This window comes from Mustela erminea, chromosome 3, assembly GCF_009829155.1.
Source record: "Mustela erminea isolate mMusErm1 chromosome 3, mMusErm1.Pri, whole genome shotgun sequence".
Lineage (NCBI taxonomy): Eukaryota > Metazoa > Chordata > Mammalia > Carnivora > Mustelidae > Mustela > Mustela erminea.
The window spans coordinates 75,251,949-75,270,417 of NC_045616.1; the positions used below are offsets into that span (position 1 = coordinate 75,251,949).

Consider the following 18,469-nt stretch of genomic DNA (forward strand, 5'->3'; position numbering starts at 1 on the left):
ACCTCCCCAATTGTTATATCTAGGAAAATATTGATTTGTAGTCCGTCACTTTACTAAATTTTTTATTTTTAATTTTTAACTTCTTTAACATAATTACAGATTTGCCTCCTCTTTTTCAATAAATATGACTTTTTAAATATTTACTACCTAATAGTTTAAAACACATTGTTAACTATGGGTGGTAATTGTGTGTGTCCTTCTTCTGCTCCTGACATTAAAGGGCATGTCTCCAATCTTTCATCCCTAAACAAGACGTTGGCTATTTAAGGATGATATGTCTTATATTCTTGTTTCATTAAAGCATAAGAATCAGAACTCTATGTTGGGGTTTTTCCACATTTTTTTAGACATTTTTAGAGAGGAATCTTCTGTGATCTATTGATATGATGAATTTTATCAATAGATCTCTTCTTATTAGATTCTTCTCATGATATAGACTCTATAGACTCATGGGCATTCTGGCTCCTGTGGGCTGTTTTACAGGAAATTCCCTGACTTGATGGCATTCTTCCTTGATTTTCCTATTGCTACACTTCTTTGGTAGCTTCAAAGTGAATTTGGGAGCAAGAAGAATGATATACATGGGGTGAAATTTCTATCTTATATTGGAAGTTTGGTGCACTGACATTGGCTAACATCTATAATCGGGACAGAATTTACTCACTATATAGTTTAGCTATAGAAACGCTGTGGTCTATTTTCTATAATCAATATTCTAGATCTAGGACTACTCATCCCCAGTTAGGGAAATCTACCTGACAGCTCTTAGCGGTACTGTCGCTGCACCTTTTCAAACTGTCACTGTCCAGCTCTGCAGGCAGCAAATTAAGGGTGAAAAAAACCCTTAATTTTAGTTCTTTTAGGGATTAAATGTGGTTTCTGTTGTGCAAGTATTCAGGGAATTCAAAGTTTACCTCTAGATCAAGATTGTCTTTCTCCTTTTCCTTTAGTTCTTACCACTTCCCTAACAACCCAGAATGGCTTTTGAGTACAGGAGGAAACTTCTGTTTCCTGGGTTCACAGTTTAGTAACCATTTCATCTTGAACTGTTTATATAATCTTTTTTTGTCTCCTTTTTTTCCATCTACAAATTGGACATTGAAATAGTAGCTGTTTTATAGAATTTTGTGGGAATTGAATGAGTTCATTTATTTTAAGTGATTCAGACATTGCCTGGCACACAGTGAATGCCTGCTGCATGTTTGTAATTATAATAATAGACTTATTAGTGTCCTCATAGCATCGGGGAAAGGTGACTTTGGTTCACAGGCTGTTTTCCAGTTGAGTATTTTTATATCACTCATCTGTGCATGGATGGGCTCTAGGTCCCTCTGGCCTTCATTATTGAAGTGCCTAAAACTGGTTTAGTACTCTTTCACTGTCCTCTTCCCATAGCAAAGAACAAGAATGACTTTTAGGGAACTCAGCTGTCTTTGCCCACGGGCAGGCCCCCAACCCTTGCTGGGACTGTGGTTCTCCTCAGGTCTGGCTGCAAGTCTTAACTCATCCCCAGTTAGGGAAATCTACCTGACAGCTCTTAGCGGTACTGTCGCTGCACCTTTTCCAAACCATCACTGTCCAGCTCTGCAGGCAGCACTGTCAGCCATCCCTCTTTTCCACGGGGGGCATATGGGAGTTCTAAGTTACCTTCAGTGTCACTCAGCCCCTGAAGGAGCCTTCTGGGTGGTATCCTGGACTCCCACTCCACCTAAAGCAGTATTTCTGCCCTACGTGGATAGGAGGAAATTCAGCGGTAGGGGTGTGTCCCTTCTGGAGTGTAAAATGGATTCATTTTTCCCTCAGCATAGCCGGGGTTTTAATAAGTTCTCTGCTTCCTCACCAGGCTAAAGTAATTGATTTAACTAATGCAGGGGAAGGGGGCTGTCTCAGAGCAACCTGATGTAGAGTGAATAGAAAATACGTTAGATAGTTATTGTCAAAACAGTGGCCTCCATTATATGCTTACTGTGCATTCACTGTAAACGGATTATAATTTCTCAAGAGTAAGAAAGAACTAGGATGATGACACTTCACATTTGATGAGTGCTTCCTTTGTGTTACCACGGTTTCTAGTGCTTTATCTCTAGGAAATTTGTATTCTTTCCAGCAACAGCATAAAGCAGGATATTGTAGTTCTAGTTTACAGGTGAAGAGACTCAGATAGAAAGAGAGGTTAGGCAAATGGCTCAAAGTCATATAATTAGTAACACAGCGAGGATAGTCTTGGTCCTTAAAAGCTGAATGGCTAAGGATAAATTATAATTTATTTATTTATTTTTTAATTTTTTATTTGTTATAAACATATATTTTTATCCCCAGGGGTACAGGTCTGTGAATCACCAGGTTTACACACTTCACAGCACTCACCAAAGCACACACCCTCCCCCATGTCCATAATCCCACCCCCTTTTCCCAACCCCCTCCCCCCAGCAACCCTCAGTTTGTTTTGTGAGATTAAGAGTCACTTATGGTTTGTCTCCCTCCCAATTCCATCTTGTTTCATTGATTCTTCTTCTACCCACTTAAGCCCCCATGTTGCATCATCACTTCCTCATATCAGGGAGATCATATGATAGTTGTCCTTCTCTGCTTGACTTATTTCGCTAAGCATGATACGCTCTAGTTCCATCCATGTTGTCGCAAATGGCAAGATTTCATTTCTTTTGATGGCTGCATAGTATTCCATTGTGTATATATACCACATCTTCTTGATTCATTCATCTGTTGATGGACATCTAGGTTCTTTCCATAGTTTGGCTATTGTGGACATTGCTGCTATAAACATTCGGGTGCACATGCCCCTTTGGATCACTACGTTTGTATCTTTAGGGTAAATACCCAATAGTGCAATTGCTGGGTCATAGGGCGTTCTATTTTCAACATTTTGAGGAACCTCCATGCTGTTTTCCAGAGTGGCTGCACCAGCTTGCATTCCCACCAACAGTGGAGGAGGGTTCCCCTTTCTCCGCATCCTCGCCAGCATCTGTCATTTCCTGACTTGTTGATTTTAGCCATTCTGACTGGTGTGAGGTGATATCTCACTGTGGTTTTGATTTGTATTTCCCTGATGCCGAGTGATATGGAGCACTTTTTCATGTGTCTTTTGGCCATCTGGATGTCTTCTTTGCAGAAATGTCTGTTCATGTCCTCTGCCCATTTCTTGATTGGATTATTTGTTCTTTGGGTGTTGAGTTTGCTAAGTTCTTTATAGATTTTGGACACTAGTCCTTTATCTGATATGTCGTTTGCAAGTATCTTCTCCCATTCTGTCAGTTGTCTTTTGATTTTGTTAACTGTTTCCTTTGCTGTGCAAAAGCTTTTGATCTTGATGAAATCCCAATAGTTCATTTTTGTCCTTGCTTCCCTTGCCTTTGGCAATGTTCCTAAGAAGATGTTGCTGCGGCTGAGGTCGAAGAGGTTGCTACCTGTGTTCTCCTCAAGGATTTTGATGGATTCCTTTCGCACATTGAGGTCCTTCATCCATTTTGAGTCTATTTTCGTGTGTGGTGTAAGGAAATGGTCCAATTTCATTTTTCTGCATGTGGCTGTCCAATTTTCCCAGCACCATTTATTGAAGAGGCTGTCTTTTTTCTATTGGACATTCTTTCCTGCTTTGTCAAAGATTAGTTGACCATAGAGTTGAGGGTCTATTTCTGGGCTCTCTATTCTGTTCCATTGATCTATGTGTCTGTTTTTGTGCCAGTACCATGCTGTCTTGATGATGACAGCTTTGTAATAGAGCTTGAAGTCTGGAATTGTGATGCCACCAACTTTGGCTTTCTTTTTCAATATCCCTTTGGCTATTCGAGGTCTTTTCTGGTTCCATATAAATTTTAGCATTATTTGTTCCATTTCTTTGAAAAAGATGGATGGTACTTTGATAGGAATAGCATTAAATGTGTAGATTGCTTTAGGTAGCATAGACATTTTCACAATATTTATTCTTCCAATCCAGGAGCATGGAACATTTTTCCATTTCATTGTGTTTTCCTCAATTTCTTTCATGAGTACTTTATAGTTTTCTGAGTATAGATTCTGTGCCTCTTTGGTTAGGTTTATTCCTAGGTATCTTATGGTTTTGGGTGCAATTGTAAATGGGATTGACTCCTTAATTTCTCTTTCTTTTGTCTTGTTGTTGGTGTAGAGAAATGCAACTGATTTATGTGCATTGATTTTATATCCTGACACTTTACTGAATTCCTGTACAAGTTCTAGCAGTTTTGGATGGATAAATTATAATTTTAATTAATAGTATTAAGATGTTAAGGTTCTGAAATATTGTAATGGAGTGGTTTATGCTAAGTATAAGTGATAAACTGGTGTCCCATAAAAAAAGATGAAGAATTCTAGCTATTGTAGTTGGCTCAAAGGTCTACTTGCCTAGTAATAGTTGGGAATAGAATGATCAATGGCAATGTCTCTGAGATGGCACCGTATGGTATGGCACGACATCATTTCCAGATGGCAAGGTTTTAGATGACCTGGAAACTTAAATACCCTTTTTACTCCAAATTTCTTGCCTTTGACTACTTACACTTCAGACATTAAATCTGGTTTTATTTTGTAACTTATACACTTTAACTTATATTACTTCTTCAGTGAATTAAAGAGATTTTTAACGATAAAACTCCAGCATTCCAATCATCCCCAGTATGATTGTCCTTTTGAAAAATGGAGCTAATAAACCATTGGGTGATAAAAGATAGCCAGATCTTTAGAAAAGAAATGCCATTTTTCCATTTTCACTAAGAAGTCCATCTATTAACAGAGTAATCTTTAAGGGATTTTGCTGTTATGTACCTCCATCACTCATCACCATTAAATGAAGAGGGAACAAAATCTAATTTCAGGTGCCAGATGGGTACTTCATGAATGGCAGTGATTCAGCACAGGCTCCAATTAGAGCAACCAGGCTCTGAACAGTTATTGGGTAATCATGGGGATCATGCTAATCAGAGGTGAGTTTTCTTCTGTGCATCAGGGTCCTCTGCTTGTCCTTTCTGTACACTCAGGGGCTTTCAGATTCTCTGAGAAACTTGAAAGCTGCGGAATGCTAGCAGCTGAGAGTGGGTTTTACAATTAATTTCTTGCTGGAAGAGTGATGGAGTTCATTTTAAAGCTCATTCACTGAGTACTTGAGGAAGGAAGTATCAGAGTGAAAAGGATTTCAGACCTCTGAAATAAGATTTGAAACATTCATTTGACCTTAGAAAAGGCCATGGAAGGACTTAGGCTCAGACACAGAAATGAAAGATTATATATTGCACGACATTTGAGCCTCCTGAGAATTAGGACAGGGTCCTCATTCTTTGTCATTATGACTGTAGAATAATAATCCTAGGGAAAGTCCATTTTTAATGAAACACTTTTGCAACATTAGTAAAATCCAAGCTTCCTAAAAAAACAGTATTTGCTTACTCCAGTAAAGGGTGAACAAAGTGAAATGAAGTTAACGTTTACGGAACCCCTTTTTTCACGTAGGCATGCTGCTTAGTATGTTCTGACCATCAGTCCATCATTTAGTCTACACCATGGCTTTGAAGTATTGGTTTCCGTAGTTTCCTGGATATTGACATTCTAGCTATTGTAGTTGGCTGTCAACTACAGCCAACAGAATAGATACTGACATTGACATTGATATGGACATTCACAAGGGTTGCATTACTTCCCTAAAGGTCACAAAATCAGAAAATTCCAAACTCCTAATATTCCACTAGTTCATTTTGTTCTTTTCCTATTCTTCTCTGAATAAGCTTTTATAGTGTAAATTCCTCTTCTTCAGGTGATATCTTAAAATCCTTTCTTTTGGAATGGAGTGAACTAAAGACCCCTTCATAAGGAGGAAAACAGTTTTAATTTTTTTTTTTTAAGATTCCATTTATTTATTTGACAGAGAGAGATCACAAGTAGGCAGAGAGGCAGGCAGAGAGAGAGGAGGAAGCAGGCTCCCTGCTGAGCAGAGAGCCCGATGTGGGACTCGATCCCAGGACCCTGAGACCATGACCTGAGCCGAAGGCAGCGGCTTAACCCACTGAGCCACCCAGGCACCCCAGGAAAACAGTTTTAAAAACAAGGGTATTCTCCTGAGGGTTGACTTGATTCTGTTTCCCATATGTCCACTGAATAAGAAAGAGAAAGAATATGTCAAAAATGACTGTCCCACACCTGGGTGGCTCAGTTTGTTAAGCGGCTGCCTTCAGCTCAGGTCATGATCCCAGCATCCTGGGATAGAGTCCCACATCGGGCTCCTTGCTCGGCAGGGAGCCTGCTTCTCCCTCCGCTTCTGTCTGCCCATGCTCACTCACTCTCTCTCCCTCTCTCTCTGACAAATAAATAAATAAAATCTTAAAAAAAAAAATGACTGTCCCAGGGCAGAAGGGTATTATAATTTCTGCTTTAATACATCTTGACTTTGTCGTTTGTTACTTTTAACACCCATCATGAAATAGTAAAGAAGTAAAATTCTTGAACAGAAAAGAATATTCAGATTCTTTGTCCAGGGTCTCTTCCACTGTTGTTTTAATTTTAACATAAAAAGACAACAGCATTTTATCTTTGATTAAAAATTTGCTCCTTGGCTCCAGCTAAAACTGAAGGGCATGCAGTTTTCCCCGTGTTTGTTAATAATGCTTCCACAGTGGGCTCATCCCCTGGAAGGATGCTAATGGGTTGTCACTTCCTAAGAGGGGGAGCACTGAGAAGTTTGAGTTTTATTTCTTGTCTTTGGCTTCTTTGTTGTGTTAATTTCCTTGTTTATGTTTCTTTCAATTAACATTGAACTTTCATTTTCTGCCTTGTTTTTCTTCTAGTCATATAATCTGCAGGGTATGACTCCTTGGGTAGCAATTGTTAATCAGGGAGAAATGATAGCCTGAGGGTACTGAGTTACTTGTTTTCAGGATAAAAGTTGTTCTGGTGAAGCCTCATTAGAAAAACTTTCATCACCTGCCTTAAGTAAGCTCTGCATGAGGCTCTACCAACTGCCCCAGTCTCTTTTTATCTTTAACTGGTTTATTTTCTTTAAATTCTCATTTATACCATGTAATCTAAAATAATAGTATTATTAGGTCAATAGGGACTTATTAAAATAAGTGAGTTGTAAGGCTTTTCAAGGGAGCTAGTCACAAATGTAGAATTTACAAGAAAATAAGAAGCAGGCTTCATTGCTAATTGATAAATGGAAGCAGCTAACTAAAGAACAAAGAGGTGGGTTTGTTTTAAAAGGAAGTTCTGAAAAGATCAGGTTTACGTTAGAGATGATGGTTTTGCTTCTACAGCTTAGACTGAGAAAGTTGTGCATAATAAAATCCAAAATCTTTGACTTGGAGACTTCTCCCTTTCTCTCCTTCACTTCCTTTCCCCAGCTCCCCCCCCCTTTATCTGTTTGTCTATTTATCTACCTATCATCAACTGATCCATCATCCATATTGCATTTTTCTTGTTTTTAACTAGTGGGATAGAATAGTCCATCTTTTACAACTGAGCCCATCCCATGGTGGAGTGTGCCGACTGGGATTTGGTAATGCATGACTTGTACACTCCAGTCTGTATACAGCCCACAGCCTTTCATGACAACGCCATTTATAATGTTCTCAAATTTAGAAGTCCTCAGAGTGTAGGCTTTTACTTTCGTCTGATGTGGGACACAAAAGAATTGGAAAAAAAAAAAAAAGCCTCATCGCTTCAGTGAACTCTGCCTTCCTTCATAGATAGTGACTGCTTAAGCCAGAGGTTGGATTGTCTTGCCATCATTTTGTTTTCCCTCATGATGACTTAGGGGGTTTTGTCCTGAGGCTCTCAATGGATCTGTTATAACTTAGCTGTGGATGACACAAGCCAGAGGCTCCTTCCATCTTGGCCCCAGGCCAGCAGACCACGCACCCTGCTGTCCTATGATTCACACAACAAAACTACTCTAGTCACCTCCCACTGACCAGGCCTGGAAGGGCACCATAATGAGGGAGTGGGAGGGATATGGTTAGGAAAGTTGTTGAAAAGAAGTTTCTATTGTAACTTTCCTTACTGCAGCAGGAAGCTAAACCCAGAGCAAGGTATGCTCAAGAAACAGATTCTCCATTTATGAGAGATGAATTGGAAAGTCTCTAGCCTTTTATTTAGGGTGAAGAGTTGTGTTTTGGAGAGCTACAATTATTTCAGGTTGGGGGGAAAAGCCACAAAGCATGGAATCCAAAAAGAAATGTAATTTATTTGCTGTTGAACGACTCAGCTGGACTGTTTTGAAATACTGGTCAAGGTGAGTGTTGAAACAGTGGGTGTTTTGGCATTTCCGTACCCTTGGAAGTGAAGAATTGGGCTACGTTGGGAGCGACATGGACTTTTATCTTCCAAAATGTCGAGTATTTTATAATAAATTTGTACTGCAATCAAAAGTGGCTGGTGTTCTCTTATGTAAGGGTTATCACCTGCACGTTATTCATTTGACAGGCCTTTACAGAACATTTTCTGGGTGTGGAATTCTCCAGCCATCTCTCTGCAGGGACAGATATCTGACCAGATGTGCAAGAGATAAAAGGAACTGCTGGTCTCTCCTTTCATATTGCTTTCCTTCTACTTGGGGAAAAACATCAGTATATGAAATGGCAGTTGAATAACTTAAAGCAAAGTGTTCACAAGAGCGGAATAACTCAGAACTGGCTTTGAGGCCATTAGGTGTATGAATCACTTTCTCCTTCTTCTGGGTCCCTCACCAGCTATTCTGAGCCTCCGTCAGAGCTCTTAGTGCATTGTACTGTTTGTCTCTCTCCCCGACTGTTCTCTGAGCTCCTGGTGGAGAGAGATTTTATCATGTTTATCTTTACATCCCTGGACCCTGGCACAGCTCATTTCATGCCTCGAGTGCCTAGTAGAGGCCTGGTAAATGAGTAAGAGGGACTACTGTTATCATTGTGGAATAGGGGAAGGGAATAGGAGGATGGTTTTGTATGAGTATAAACTACAAAGGAAAATATTTGATTCTTCTTCATCTAAAGACAAAATGTGCACTCTTTCTTGTAATTCTAGCCAAGGGAAGCAGTTCAGTTTGGCACAGTTCACTAAAAATTTATTGAGCATATGTGAAGTTGTGATTGCCTATACAAACATGAAACATTTTCTACCTTCAAGAGTCTTAGAGTCCTGGGTAGCAGTGGCAGTGAGAGGGATCTTTTTGGTTTAATTTGACAAATACACTGTTGAGGGCATCCATGCAGCCTTAATGGAAGTAGAAATCAGCTGCATTGGTTCAGGTTGGCACTGGGGGTGAGGCTGAGGATGTTGGGGAATCAGGAAGCTCATCAAAGAGAACTTGACACTTCAGGTGAGCCTTAAAGCAGGAGTAGCCAGGTAAAGAAGAAAGTAGATATGGGGAAGAGGGAAGGGGGAAAATCAACAACAAGGACATGGAAGTGGGAAATGACACAGAGTATGTAAGGAGCTGCAAATGGTTCAGTATAACAAGTGTGTGAAATGTGTTGTGTGGAGGGGCAAGTAGGCAGTGCTGATGATGAGACCTCTTAGCAGGCATCTACAGAAATGATGTGGATAAAAATCTGAAAGGGAGTAGTGGTCTTAGAGTTCAAGGAGAGGATAGAGCTGAGGGATGTTTGCCAGATACTCTAGCAGAGCATGATCATGGATTGAATATTTGTGATCAGGGAGTGGGAAGTGTTCAAGAGTATGTCTTGATTGCCTGAGTGGATGGTGGTACCATTAACTGAGAGAGAGAGGGTAAGAGGAAGAACCTATTTGGGAATGAAGAAAGAAAGAGGGATGAGTTCATATATGGACATGTTGTATTTGAGATGCTTTTGGGTCTTCCAAGTGATGTCATAGAAATGTACAAATTTGAAGCTCAGGAGAAGTGAGGGTATCAAATGTGTGTGAATATATATATGTGTGTGTGTGTGTGTGTGTGTGTGTGTGTGTGTGTGTGTGTGTATGAATAACATGCATATATTAGCATACATATGGCTAGACAATAAAAACTAATAGATTGCTTGGGCATGTAATGTAGACCAGAGATTCCCAAGTGCCAGTCAGCAACATGTACTCTGAAAGCTTCATGAGTATCATATGGACAATTTGTCAAAAGCAGATTCCTTCATATCCTGGAGGTTCTGATTCATTTAGTGGAGGGTCAACAGTTGGTACTATAGGGAATTCCCTGACTAATTTTGATATACACTCATGTTTGAGAAGCATTGATAAAGACTAAGAACAGTTGTATCATCCATGGTTAAGGGATGGACTAAAGAAGATTCGGTGAGGTAGAGAGAGGTCAAGCCATCAGAGCCGGCAGAGAGTGATATCACAGAAGAGAAAGGAGGATAGAGTTTCTAGAAGGAATGAGGATGATGTTATAGTAGGGAATTCTAGTCAGAGAATTTGGGAAGTGCTTGTTATATCTGGCACTATGGTGGTCTAGAAATGTTAGAGAAAGAAAGTGAAGTGTAAAAGGAGTAAAACTAGGTTATGGTGGTATGAGGGGTGGACGTCAGAATAAAGAGGTTGAGAAATTGAGTTTAATAGAAATTTTGTTCAAATCATCTGATTATAGAGAGAAAGAATAACCTTTGGAGGGAAGAGAATGAAGGATTAAGGAGGATGTTTTAACCAGAAGAGAGATTAAGATATTATTTAGAGTTTGAGGAAAGAGGGCCAGTTAGAGAAGAAAGAGGGAAGGAAGGTATAGAGTGGGTAGAAGATACAACTCTACACACAAGAAATGCTTCATCCTCTCAAGGAGGTAAGTGAAAGTGAGATGGGGTGAGACAGGAAGCTGAGGTGCAATGTTTGATAGAATGTTCAGCAAGATACTAAGAAGAGGCTGTAAAACACCCAAAAGGTACACTGAAAAGGTACACTCAAAAGCTAAACTGAGGTAAAGAGTTTAACAGTTAATTTATTATTTTATGAATATTTTTATTGCAAATTGTGACAAACAGTTCCTCGTCCATGCTCATTTCCTAACTTTTAATGCAAATGAAAGTATTTTGTGGATTGAGCTCTTCTTGGTCTGACAAAACCCATGTCTCTTGTGGATTCAAAATCGACATTTGTCTGAGTTTGATGTGTTTTCCATTACTGGAAACTAACATAGGGGAATCTCAGTAACTAATTTTCTGGATGAAGCAGAGACTGAAGATGTGTGTGTGTGTGTGTGTGTGTGTGTGTGTGTGTGTGTCACTATTACTGGGATCAAAAGAAAAAGGGAGGTCAACAGACATCCAAATGGAGAAAGAAATAGTAGGGTCAGTGAGCAAGAACTTAATGTTGGCCATCTCTTTCCAAGTAAGTCTTTTCCCCGTCCATAGATTCCCAGAAGGCAAAGTCTAACACTTTGTATGAAATAGCATAGTTGGGCATATAAAAACAAATACTCAAATAAATGGATGTAAAAACCACTAACCTCCCAGAACAATCACACCAACAGAAGTTTACCATTTAATGGATGCTCTGAAGTAGGAAAAGAGGATTAATGAGTTGTTCCAAATACATTCAGTTACTTTCTTTTCATTTGACTTTTAATTGTTTATTTTTCCCAAATGTTGGAAATTTAAGAAGCTGAAAATTATAGAAAGAAAAATAGAAATATCTTTAATATTAAAACCTACATATAGCTACTAATAGTTTCCTATATTTCTTTCTAGTCTTTTCTCTGTGCATAACTTTTTATAGGAATATGCTATACCTACAACTTTAATCCTGCTTTTGTCATTTAATGCTCCAGCAGAAATATTTTCCCATGTAATTAAAATGTCTTATACAGTGTATATTTTTAATTGTATAGTACATCATGAGATTTCTCATATTTTATTTAGCTCTTCCATTACTATTGCACATCTAAATTATTTTTATTTATTTATTTTATTTTTAAAAAGATTTTATTTATTTGAAAGAGAGAGAGCACAAGCTGGGGTGGGGTAAAAGGAGGAGAAGCAAGGAGCCCAAAACAATGTGGAGCTCAGTCCCAGGATCCCAAGATCATGACTTGAACTGAAGTAACATGCTTAACCAACTGAGCTACCTAAGCATCCCTAAACTGTTTTTAAATTTTCATCACTCTAAGTAGCATTGTTGCAAACACATTTGCATGTAAAGCACTTACTATATTTCAGATTGTTTTTCCAAATTACTATAAAAAATACACAATACAGTTATTGGTTTTGATATTTAGTATCAAATTTCTTTCCCAAGACTTATGTCGTTTCAAAGCTGATAAGCAATATATGGTGAATTGCATAGTTCATCATATATACAGCATTATCAAGTATTTTATTTAAAAAAAAACTGAATTTTGCTAATTGGTAGGCAAGGCAAATGGAAATGTTGGGATTTTAATTTTCATTTCTTTGACAAATATTGAAATTGAATATTTTCCACACTTGGACAAATTTTATTTCAAATTTTGTACCACTTCTTAGTTAAAATGGTTTTTAATGGACTTATACTTCTCTTTTTTTTTTTTTAAAGATTTTATTTATTTATTTGACAGACAGAGATCATAAGTAGGCAGAGAGGCAGACAGAGAGAGAGGAGGAAGCAGGCTCTCCGCTGAGCAGACAGCCCGATGCGGGGCTCGATCCCAGGACCCTGGGATCATGACCTGAGCCGAAGGCAGAGGCTTTAACCCACTGAGCCACCCAGGCGCCCCTATACTTCTCTTTTTAAATATATTTTATTGAGAGGTTGCTGGAGCTCAACACTCTGTTGAGCACTGTGGAGAAGGCAAAAGAATGGTGATGAATTTCTCTTAACCCGAGGCATTTGTATTTTATAATTGTATAACTCATAGTATGAAAAAGGCTGTAAAATGTGACTTATTCAACCCTCAACTGAGGAAGCAGAGATTAAACCCATAAAGCAGTTAGAGAAAACCCGCAAGATAGTACTTGATATCATGGCACAAGATAGCCTTTACTGTTGGAACTCAGAGGAAGTTGAAAGCTGTGTGACTTGGGGTAGCAGGGCAACTCTCATTTTAGAAAGAAGGACTTCATGGACTTTGAAGAACAGAAAAGTTCAAAAAGTTGAACAATAGAAGAACATCTTAAGAATGTCCATTGAGGGCCAGGAGGTGGAAATGAACATGTCACAGTTGTTGGAGGTATTAGACCATTCAGATTAGGGTGAAAGGTTTGTGTTGGGAACAGACCATTAGGTAAAGTCACGTTAAACTTCTAAGTCTCAGGTCACCTGGCCCCTCTTGTTGAGGCACATCGCCCTGGCTTCTGTGAGGCAGCCCAGGGGCTCCTCCAAAGCACAAACTACAACCTCACTAAAAAGGGCCATCCCTATGTCAGAAGCAGATTTTACGAAATTCAGCAAGAACTAAGTTGTTGAACTCTGCTGGGCATGCTGACAGATAGCTCTGCGTCATCCTGTAGAGTGGGTTTTAGGAAAATCAGTGCATAAGGCGACATCCCTAGCTGAACAGAGGTCTGGGCAGGAGAGTGTGGAGATCTCAAGTTTATTTTTGTGTTGTTCTACATAGCCCCCTGATTTCAGGCAAATTGCTTATCTTCCTGTGCCTCGGTTTCCTCATGTGTGCCATGAGCTCTTTGTATATCTCAAATTGTGTTAAGTTCTAGCCAGAGCTCAGATAAGGGACATCTTTCACTGGGCATGCTGGAGAAAAGAGGCAGGGTATAAATAGGCAGGAAACTCTCTGGTCACCCTCAGATCTAGACCAGGAAGGACTCTTTTCTCTTAAGTCAGAACTTCAGATGGTATAAGGAAGTACCAGGGCCTTTTCTTCCTTTGTCTCTGCACAGATCTAGCCACAGGACACTGGGGCAAGAGTTCATGCTACCTATCTTATGTGTGGATGGGGCAAATTAGTGGGCATTTAAGGGCATATGGCATTAACTCAAACCTCATCAAAAGTCTGTTTTTGACTCATATGCATCTTCTCCCTTAACTTTTTGAACATTTAATTCTTAAATTGCTACCACCAAGTTTCTTGTTTGCACATATTTTGGTGGACAATCCTTGATAAATTGAGTCATTTTTATTGTACTTCTTTGGGGTTATCTTTTACAGTGATCAAACTTACTTTTTTTTAAATATGTGTCATATCTACTTATTTTTCTTTTTAGATTAGAATCTAATCCAGAGACTGTCTATCCTGGTTTCATTTTTTTTTTTTAAGATTTTATTTATCTGAGCGAAAGGGAGAGAGAGAGTGAGAGAGAGAGAGAGTGCATTTATGAACAGTGGGGAGGGCTAGAGGGAGAAGTCAACTCCCTGCTGAGCAGGAAGCCCAATGTGGAACTCAGTCCCAGGACCCTGGGATCGTGACCTGAGCCAAAGGCAGCCGCTTAACCGATGAGCCACCCTGGCACCCTATCCTGATTTCATTTTGATGTGTATTTTATACAGTCCTAGAAAAACAGATCTTGCTGAGGTGGTGAAGAGGAGACTAACTGATTATCCTTTGATCATTCATAGGCAACGGTATCTGCATCATCCTTCTGCTCTGAATCTAGAAAGTTTGGAGGTTATCTGAGAGCTTAGCAGAACACTTGGCCAGTTCATGATGCCCAATAAATGTGTAGGCTTTTTTAAATTAATTCATCTGAATGATTTTATAATTCAGCAGTCACTACATGAAATTAATTACAATGTAGGAGAAAAAATATGAATTACAAAAGAATAAAGAACAAAAAATTTCTTTAAAATACATAAACTATATTCAGTCGTCTCTCTAACATTTGTAAGTAATTAGAACCTTTTCAGTCATATTTAGAGGGTCTCCCTATATTGGGACATCTGATGTTTCAATGAATAGATGCAACTTACATTTGCAGGGAACTTGATAGATTCCAGAAAACTTTTTGACACGCTATCTAGTTGATCCCCATGACAGGCTTATGAGGTGGGTTGTGGAGATAATGTTATCTCCTCTTCACAGAGAAGCAAGCCACTGGTGGAGGAAGAAAGAGAATGGATTTTCCTAATAGCACTCAGCTTGTGTATATGTCACATTGCTGTAAGTGGAACTTCTTCTGATGCCCAGTTCGGGGCATTTTTCACTCTCTAAAACCTTAATCTCTAGGAAAGAGCCTGTCTTCACGCTCTTATCCTTTCATCGAAGCCACAAAATTTATCCAGGTGCTAGAGCTCAGATTCTTTCTCTGAATGTTGCAGCACCGTCTATCTTCCCTACCTCCTCTCTATTTTTAACGTGTTCTCCCTGCAGGAGCGGACTCTTCCTTCTCCCTAATTAACCTTCATGTGGGAACTCCTATAGTAATGAAATTGCATGTGTGAGTGTTCTCTCACCTGGTTTTCTGTTTAGTGCCCCTGGAGGGAGCAAGGGTTTGTGCTGCCTCATGGCATTATCTTTGCTGAGGGAGGAATTCGTAGGAGCTAAATAACTGCCTTCCTGAGAGTAAACCTCCTTTTTTTCTTTTATCAAACATTATTTGGTTTGGGCACAGCTTTGGTATTTGCAGAGGTTACCATTTGTTGATCATTAAAATGCATTGGTTCATGCCGGATATTGGCTGCGAAGCACGTTGGCAGCCTAGACAAAAACATGGACTTTGGAGTCTGACAAATCAGGTTGGAATCCTGATTTTGCTATTTACTCGGCAGTTCAGTGCTTGGAGCTGATTTCCTCTTTTGTGCCATGGGAAGAATTCATTAATGGTATCTACCTCATAGTTTTATCAGGAAGATGAAAGGTAAATGATATTTTTCTTATGATGAAATGAGCAGAAAAGTGCAATCTGATATTTTTCTTAGGATGCAATGAGCAGAGAAGTGCCATCCTCTTCCTGGGCTGCAGATCCCATTTGTGTGGAGAGTCTCCCGCTCTGCTCTCTTCCCCACCCCGCTCTGGGATGCTTTCTGTCTCAGCTCAGTGAGGTGGACAGCAGCAGCTTCCTTTGCCCTCTGGCTCTGTTGCATTTGGCCAGTGGGGAGTCCCAGCAGGAGATCAGAAGATCAGAGGAGAATGAGAGCACATTCATCTCCTTATCTCTTTCCTTTCTGGGTCAGCGGAGACTAGCCATGTCCCAGGGAATAACCTTTTTCAAGGCAGCTTACCCCATGACACTCTCCTCCTAGGTATCTGTGCCCCACCCTTGTCCCTTTTGGGGGCTATAAAAACTCCATTATTACTATCCTTTATCCATGATCACTATCATTTGTAGATTTCTTTACCCTGCTCTTATCTTCCTTTTTAAAAAAGGTTTTATTTATTTGAGAGAGAGAGAGAGAGTGAGAGAGCACATGCGTATGCATGCAGCACGCGTCAGGGAGAAGGTCAGAGGGGGATAGAGAGGGGAAGAGAAGCAAACCCCTCACTCAGCGTGGAGCCAGATACCATGCAGGGCTCTGTCCCAGGACCAGGAGATCACGACCTGAGCCAAAACCAGGAGCTGGATGCTTAGCCAACCATGCCATCCAGGTGCCTCCCCCCATTGTCATCTTCTTTAATAATCTCTTTTCTAACCCCTTCTTAAATGTCTTAATATGAGTGTGCTATTTATTCCTGGGACCTTAACTGATACATTATTCATTACCATTTATTTGAAAGTATATTTGCTTAGTTCTGTCTTATCTGATGGAGTTGAACACTTTTAAATGGAAAAATAAGAATGGATTGTTGGTGCTTGTTGTTTGGTACTGAGAGAAGAAAAAGGTAGCAATGAAGGCTGATGATGATGGTGGTGGTGATAATATGAGCTAAGCGTTCTTCTAGACATTATTTTATACACATCAGGTCATTTAAACTCAAAGCACACATGAGTTATTATGATCACCTTTTTGCAGATCTCGAAAAAGGTAAGGTTAAGTAATTTGCTGAAAACTACACAGAATGCCCTTGGAGAGCTGAAATTCTAACCTCTTTAGTTTCAAATCCTATGCCTCTTTGGTTTCAAGGTCCATACTGTTGTAGCCAGGCCACACTGCCTCCAAGTATATAGGCTGAGAAAGCTCAGCCCAACAACAGTCAAATTTCAGTTATAGTCATTTGCCTCCCTCCAAATCTATAGGAATTTGGGACTTGTGGATTTGAATTCCTATAGAGAAGTCTTTAAGTGGTATTGAGGCGAATTTGTTAAAAACTTGATGAATTCAGCAAGCCTTACCAGGTCAATTCCATGATTCGTCTGATTTGACGGATTTGTTAATTTTTTTTTTTTTTTAGACTTTATTTATTTGTCAGAGAGAGAGAGAGAGAGAGAGAGCACAGGCAGACAGAATGGCAGGCAGAGTCAGAGGGAGAAGCAGGCTCCCTGCGGAGCAAGGAGCCCGATGTGGGACTCAATCCCAGGACGCTGGGATCATGACCCGAGCCGAAGGCAGCTGCTCAACCAACTGAGCCACCCAGGCGTCAACCAGTGAGTTACTAGCCCACTAGGGGCGACTGACTATTCCCTGGTTGCCCCTAAGAGTACTCATTAATTACTGAGTGAGTCATCAAAGATTTTGAATGTATTTTTCTCTGACAGTGTATAAGCTTCCCCCAGCATTTAGTTAGATTGTATTTTATTCCTAGATATGGAATATTTAGTTCTATTTATATTATTTCTGTCCACTTCATAAATGGACTCAAGGTTGGTTATATAATTTCACGTTTTCTGAGAACTTATAAAATGAAGGGCATTAAAACCCACTGAGAAATGTGGCTAAAGCCCTGGAGGTATGCTTGTCGAGAACTTTCCATTTTTGGATCCCCTCTTTCTTCCAGCCCCTACTCCCTGCCTTTCTTTTTTCTTTTCTTTTTTTTTTTTTTTAAATAGTACAAAATAATCTTCACATACTCAAAGAAACCATATTTATCCTAGAAAGTCACTTTTCATTTATGCATTTTTATTTAACCTCGGGCAAACATTTTTATGAACCCTAGAAGAAGACTTTGTATTTCAGTGTCCTTTGGGTCTCCCAAGTTGTGACTTGGGATATTCTTAGCAGTGATAAACTGGATTTCTCTGGTTCTAGCTCTTCCTTGCTGTTGTGGGATCTCTGGTCTCCCTAGAAGTATCTGCCTTTTAGTCTCATAAGTCTGGAGGGGTGATTGACAGGGATTCAAAATGAGTCTTTGGGCCTTGAGAGTGTGCCACGGCAGGATTCTGGAGAGCCCTGTGCACTGGTGTGAGGGACCAGGGGCTTCCCCGGTAGCTGAGGGCCCAGAGAGACGTTGTGTTCCCTCCTTGCATGTGTTTGGTGTGTTTTGTATAGTATAAATAGTTGCTTTGTTCGAATGTACTTATATTTTTGAAAATATAATTCACACTATCCTGCACTTTGGTATTTTTCCCATCATTTCAGTTAAACAAACTCCTTCAGACCTTGCTCACTGTTACTCTTTTCCCTAAACCTCAGGCACAAGTCTGAGTAAATCCAAATGATGGAATACATGCTGTTGTTAGAGTTGGTCTGTCCCCCCTGTTTTAGCCTACGTCTACAGTGTCAGCGTTTTTGTGTTTCAGTCAAGTCTGTTTGCCTTATCCCCATT

General features: G+C 39.7%; 1 protein-coding gene across 3 annotated transcripts in view; it reads left to right on the forward strand.

The window, feature by feature from the left end:
• PDE4D (phosphodiesterase 4D) overlaps positions 1-18,469 on the forward strand; it is a 1,483,850-nt gene that overhangs the window by 320,663 nt on the left and 1,144,718 nt on the right. The gene's annotated exons all lie outside the window — the stretch shown is intronic.